Below are 6,768 nucleotides of genomic sequence, written 5' to 3' on the forward strand. Positions count from 1 at the left end.
GCCACCCAGGTGTCCCTGCTTGTGGTATATTTTTCTATGTAGAAAGTTTTCTTTTCTGAGTGGTCAAATGTATCCATCTTTTCATTTTTGGCTTTTTTTCTGCTCCTTCTCCTCTTTCACATATATCCTATTTAGAAAAGCCTTCTCCATTCCGACATTATAAAAACCATCTCCCACATCATCTTCAACTATTTTTATTATTTCACTTTTTACATTTAAATCTTTGATCCATCTGAAATTCATTCTGATACACCACTTATTGTTCATTCACTGTATGTGCCAGGCACAACGTTCAGCATTTTACATATGTTACCTTATTTAATAATGATAATTATGATGATACCAATGGGGTATTGTACCAACAGGGACACTGAAGCTTAGCAAGATGAACTCAGCCAAGATCATACATCCAGTAAGTGTCAGAATAGAACCCAAGTCAGCCTGAGTTCAATTTTTTTGCTTTTCACTGTAATATTTATGAGAGGCATCCTGTTATCTGGAAATCCCAGCTTCATCACCACACATTTCAAGAAAGATCGTCGTTGAGTATGTGATGATTACTGCCCATTCCGTGAGGTGCAAAGGACTGGGAAGGAACACTGAGGTGGGCTACTGATTATCACCCAAAGTCACTCTCCACCTGGGTAACTGACTTATGCCCCTGCCTCGAAGCTGAGGATTCAACTTCTTCTCTTAGCAAAATGATGGGTTATTAGATTAAGTTGCACCAAGTAGGCACAACTGTGACTATTAAATTCATGAATGTAAGAGTCTTTTGAATTTCTCTTGTCACGGGACAGTACAGATCCCAAAGTCTGGAAGAGGTCCAACCTGCAGGTAGAACATAATTACCGAAATTTATTGATTCTTAGATACGCATCTTGTCACATTTAACATCTCTGAAATTAAGATGCATCTTCTGATCCATGGTATTCTAGAATTGCTGCACCAGACATGATGTAGCACCAGCTGCCTGCACATGTACCAACCTGCTTTGTATTTCTAATGGCACAAATGGACAACAGCAACTCATCAACTTTTCATTCAACAAACAATTTAAGAACCGTTTCAGGAAGTAATGAAATCCCGGTTGTTTTCTGAAATCCTCTGCTGACACCTTCTAAAAAGATAAAGAACCTGTATTAAAATGGGGGGGTAGAGGGTGGAGCCATTGGCTTGAAGAAAATCCTTGAAGGAACCGTTTAAATAAATGCTGCCTCACTGATGTTCCTGGTGGCACAGAGGACCATTGTGCTTGGAAAAACAAGACATATATACCCCAACTTTGAAGTGCAACGCATTTCAGAAGATCGGACTCCAAAGGAGACATTTGGGAGAACAGTTTAACCTATTTATTTCTCTTATATTTTCCTTCTGTGCTAGGCACAATTGATGTGATAAAATCTATTAAGCCTCTTTCTTAGTAACTCATAATCAACTAATTCAAAAAGCTAATTTCAGCATCAGCAATAGTGACTTCAACCTGCATTCCTGGCTCTATACTGATGGAAGTAATCTGCTGAACAATTTTGGAAGAAATAGCCCAGTCCATGGTCACTTGTGGATTCCCATCTGGAAATCATCCCAAGTCCTAGACCCTGCAGCATGAGGAATTTTTCTCGTAGTGATCCTAAGAGTCTTGGTGGAAGACTAAGTCCTTTCACTTGGAGGTTCTTTTCCTTTATGCCTCCAAACAAGTCTGCTGACACTTCTGCAGGGGGCTTTCTGTTGAGGCTGGTTAGTGAGACTCTAATTCCATGAATCCCCCTCTCTGGCTCCATGGGTGTCTTTCTGGTGTCCTTAAAAACCTCCTGAAGCCAAGACTACACTGTACGTTAACGAACTTGAGAATTAAAAAAACAAAAACAAAACAAACAAACAACAACAACAACAAAACCCCCAAAAGCCTGTTCCTGGGTAAGAGCTAACAGCTGTAAGTCGGGAGCTGCAACAACCCCCCTACATCTGCCTCAAAGAGCTATTAAAGTTCAAAAGTTCTTTCAATGATTATAAAATAAAAGTGCGAGGTGATCTGAAAGCACTGTGTCCTAGTTCTATTGATGGCATTCCCTCCACACTTCTCAGTGGTTCTAAGTCCTGGTGCATCTTGTAATCAATGGCATCTCAGATTAGATGAAATAGGCTAGTTTCAGCTTTGAAGAGGTAGAGGTCAGAGAGCCAGTGAGAGAAGTACATGAGGTCATTTGGCCATTGTTGCATATTTATCACATTGAACTCAGTCTGTAGGAGACTGACCATATCAATGGATCTAATGATTTTCCTAGCTTTCCACATTTTGTATTATGCCCTTAAGCAGGGTGTTCCTCATTGTACTTACCTTTGTAGCCAGAATGTAGGATTTTACCAGGATCCTTATTAAATTTCCTCTTGCTGGCTCTGGCCTGTTATTCCCATCTGCCAAGATCATTCTAGATCATGATTCTCTCATTTACAGCATTAGCTATCTTCTCTCTAGCTTTCTGACATCTGTAAATTTGATAAGCACAACTTCTATCCTTTATCCAAGTCATTAATAAAAATGTTGAGCAAGTCTGGTACAATTTTGTAGATTCATGGCAGGCATTAGTGATTCCCTCAGGTTGGCGTGAATATACAGATCAACTCTTTCTGTACAGGCATTTTACCCAGTTGTAAGTCCACCCTTCTGAAATATAGTGCAATTGTTAGGTGCCCAAGCTTTGATCTCAGAGTAGACCCCTTAAACCCTAGTTACGTGATCCTGAGAAAATTACCTGATAAATCTCTGCTTAGTTTCCTTATGTGTAATTTTTTTTTTTTTTTTTTTTTACTTTATAGGGATGGGTTGAGTATTAAATGAATTAATAGTCACAAAATGCTTAGCACAGTTCCTGACATATAGTGGGCTCTCAAAAAATGATAATGATTCTATCAATTTTCTCAGATTTCTCAGTCTTGCTCAATGCATATCATGAGACACTTTGCCAAATGCCTAGGAAAAACTCAATATAAACTAACTTCATCATTCCACTGTTTTAGCAGACTCAGAAAGAAAGAAGAAAGAAAGAAAGAAAGAAAGAAAGAAAGAAGGAAGAAAGAAAGAAAAAGAAAAGAAAAAAGAAAAAGGAAATAGACCAGTTTAGTATGTGTAGTTTTTTTTTATAATTTATAACTTGACTATTTTCAACAAGGGATTGATGCAGTTAAAAATAAAAGGCCACATATAGATTCATTTGTAGTGACTCCTGGTGACTCTTAATAATCAACACTGCATTTTTAAGTGCTTACAAACACTGTTAATAACACTGTTATTTCCAAAGTTTTGCTGCGAATCCATACAAAACTGACAATTCTATATTTTCTCAAATCCCCCTTTTTGCCGCCTAATGGCAACCAGTATTTGCCTATCTCCAAGTTTCTAGTGATTCTGCCATTCTCTAGGACTGCTTAAAGATTGATGTTGATGTTTGTATGATCACATCTGCAAGTTATTTTATTATCCTAGATGAATTCCGTCAGATTTACAGAATTAAACCCATTTGAGGCAGCTGGTACTCTCTTATCATCTCCTCATTTATCTTGGACGTCATTTCCTTATAACTGCTGTCGTTCTGTCCATAAGAGTAGTGGTTTAAATCTTTAGAGCATAATCACGATGGCTTGGAGGAAGCAGAGTCTATCAGAAATGCATATTCACAGGCTGTTCCCAGAGATTTAGGCTTAGTACCTCTAAGGTGGGATCAGGGAATGCACATTTTAACAAACATTCTGATGCACCACCTTGTAGAAACACCTTACATAGTGAAAAATTATGGGAAGTTATTCGGTAATTATGATTTTTCTTGTAATGGTCTTATACAATGTTCTTACGTTCTTATATATGTTAGTGTTACATATCTCTCCCAAGAAGTGATGGTAGTATTTTTTTTTTTCTTAAGAGGGGGTAGGGGTGGAAGAAGAGGGAGAGAGAGAATCTTAAGCAGACTCCAGGTTCAGCACAGAGCTTGACAGATAGCTCAGTCTCACCACCGTGACATCATGGCCTGAGCCTAAATCAAGAGTTGGACGCTTAACCAACTGAGCCACCCAGGTGCCTGAATTGATCATAGTCTTATCTCGTTGGTGGTTTTAATCTAAATATGGCTTGTAAAAAGCCTTTTGTTTAGCATTTCTCATAAACCTCATATTATCCTGGATTTTGATCTTCCTGAACTGCTCATCAAGCAGGTGTCTTTTAAAAATTATTCTCTTGTGAATGAATAAAGAAGATGTGGTATGTGTGGATGTGTATATACACACAATGGAATATTACTCAGCCATAAAAAGGAATGAGGTCCTGCTATTTGTGACAACATGGATGAACCTAGAAGGTATTATGTCAAGTGCCAGAGAAAGACAACTCCCATATGATTTCACCTATATATGGAATCTAAAAAGCAAAACAAAATGAACAGACAAAAAATTAAATACAGGGAACAAACTGTTGGTTGTCAGAGGGGAGGTGGATAGGGGGATGGGCAAAATAGATGAAGGGATTAAGAGCTACAAGCTTCCAGTTATCAAACAAATAAATCATGGAGGTAAAAAGTACAGCATAGGGAATACAGTCAATATACTGTAATAATATTGTATGGTTACAGATGGTGACTACCCTTCTTGTGTTGAGCACTGAGTAATATACGGAATCGTTGAGTCAATATGTCATACACCTGAAACTAATATATCACTGTGTGTTAGTTATACTTCAATAAAAAATTAAAAATAATAAAGTTAATTGTTCTCGGTTATGGGCCATACCTGTCATTGTTAGTATGTGTACTTTAACAGCTTGAGCTCTTTGGGGTACTCTCTGTGCAGTCCAACCTTGACTCCTTCACATGCTCACAGGGCATAGCCTTGTGACATTCGGCCAGTATTCAGTAATAATGAGAGGAAGGCTATGGACAACACAGAGAAGACTGTATGGGCTACTTATTAGAATGCTTATTGGAAGACTTCCCAGAAACTGGCAATATCCTGGTGGTCTACCATTTGGAAGTGACTGAGGTAAGAAGGGGTACATCCAGACCAAAACTGAGACCATCCAGGCTTCTGAAACTGCTGACATCTGACCTTGCTTTAGACCTCTCCCTTGATGCCCCCATCTCACTTCTTCCTCTCTCCCCGCTGGTACAGTTTCATTATTGGCTATTTCCCACTGTATTTTCGTTGTTTGTTCATGTGTCTGCCATTTATTACAGCTTTGTAAAGTCAGAAACCATGTCTCCTTTATTGAAAACAGAAGACAATAGAAAACAAATAAAGAACGTGCACCTTACATTCAATGAATATTTGATGAACTAAGCCAAGGATAACAAATATTTGACAGGCATGTTTCAGCCTCTGTCCTGTGTTGGAACAGACATTGATAATGGATCTTAGAGCTCTTTCCTCTTGGGCCTGGAAGCAGTTTCAATGTTCTTTAAAACATGGTTTTCCATGGGAATGCAAGCTGGTGCAGCCACTCTGGAAAACAGTATGGAGGTTCCTCAAAAAACTAAAAATAGAACTACCCTATGACCCAGCAATTACACTATTAGGTATTTATCCAAGGGATACAGGTGTGCTATTTCAAAAGGGCACATGCATCCCCATGTTTATAGCAGCACTATCAACAATAGCCAAAGGATGGAAAGAGCCCAAATGTCCATCGATGGATGAATGGAGAAAGAAGGTGTGGTATATATATACAATGGAGTATTACTCGGCAATCAAAAAGAATGAAATCTTGCCATTTGCAACTACATGGATAGAACTGGAAGGTATTATGCTAAGCGAAATTAGTCAGTCAGAGAAAGACAAATATCATATGATTTCACTCATATGAGTACTTTAAGAGACAAAACAGATTAACATAAGGGAAGGGAAATGAAAATAATATAAAAACAGGGAGGGGACAAAACATAAGAGACTCATAAATATGGAGAACAAACAGAGGGTTAATGGAGGGGTGGTGGGAGGGGGGATGGGCTAAATGGGGAAGGGGCATTAAGGAATCTACTCCTGAAATCACTGTTGTACTATATGCTGACTTGAATGTAAATTAAAAACAAAATTAAAAACAAAACAAAAACAAAAACATGGTTTTCCAGGGGCACCTGGGTGGCTCAGTTTGTTAAGTGGCTGACTCTTTTATTTTGGTTCAGGTCGTGATCTCACAGTTTGTGAGATCAAGCCCCAAGCACCATCAGTGCAGAGCCTGCTTGGGATTCTCTCTCTCCTTTCTCTGTCCCTTCCCTACTCACACACACACACATTCTCTCTCTCAAAATAAATAAATAAACTTAAAAACACACACACACATGGTCTTCCATCAAATTGACCAAAATTGGCTTGCAAAATGAAACTTTTGGCCAATTCTAAACAAAGTACAAGTCCTTTCTACCGCAGTTCAGTTGTTAACTGCCTTTGTGAAATAAAAAAAGAAAACTCACAAATATAAATCAAGTACATCAGGGCGCCTGGGTGGCTCAGTTGGTTAAGCGGCCAACTTCGGCTCAGGTCATGATCTCACGGTCCGTGAGTTCGAGCCCCGCGTCGGGCTCTGTGCTGACAGCTCAGAGCCTGGAGCCTGTTTCAGATTCTGTGTCTCCCTCTCTCTGACCCTCCCCCGTTCATGCTCTGTCTCTCTGTCTCAAAAATAAATAAACGTTAAAAAAAAATTAAATAAATAAATAAATAAATAAATAAATCAAGTACTTCAAAAGTCAAGAAGGTATGATAAATACTCAGGGAAAATACAGGGAATAA

General features: G+C 38.7%; 1 pseudogene; it reads right to left on the reverse strand.

Moving 5' to 3' along the window:
- Positions 1 to 1,428: 1,428 nt before the first annotated feature.
- Positions 1,429 to 2,428, reverse strand: LOC109278069 (40S ribosomal protein S20-like; annotated as a pseudogene).
- Positions 2,429 to 6,768: the final 4,340 nt, after the last annotated feature.

This window comes from Panthera pardus, unplaced genomic scaffold (genome assembly GCF_024362965.1).
Source record: "Panthera pardus isolate Hobbes unplaced genomic scaffold, ASM2436296v1 HiC_scaffold_7, whole genome shotgun sequence".
Taxonomy (NCBI): domain Eukaryota; kingdom Metazoa; phylum Chordata; class Mammalia; order Carnivora; family Felidae; genus Panthera; species Panthera pardus.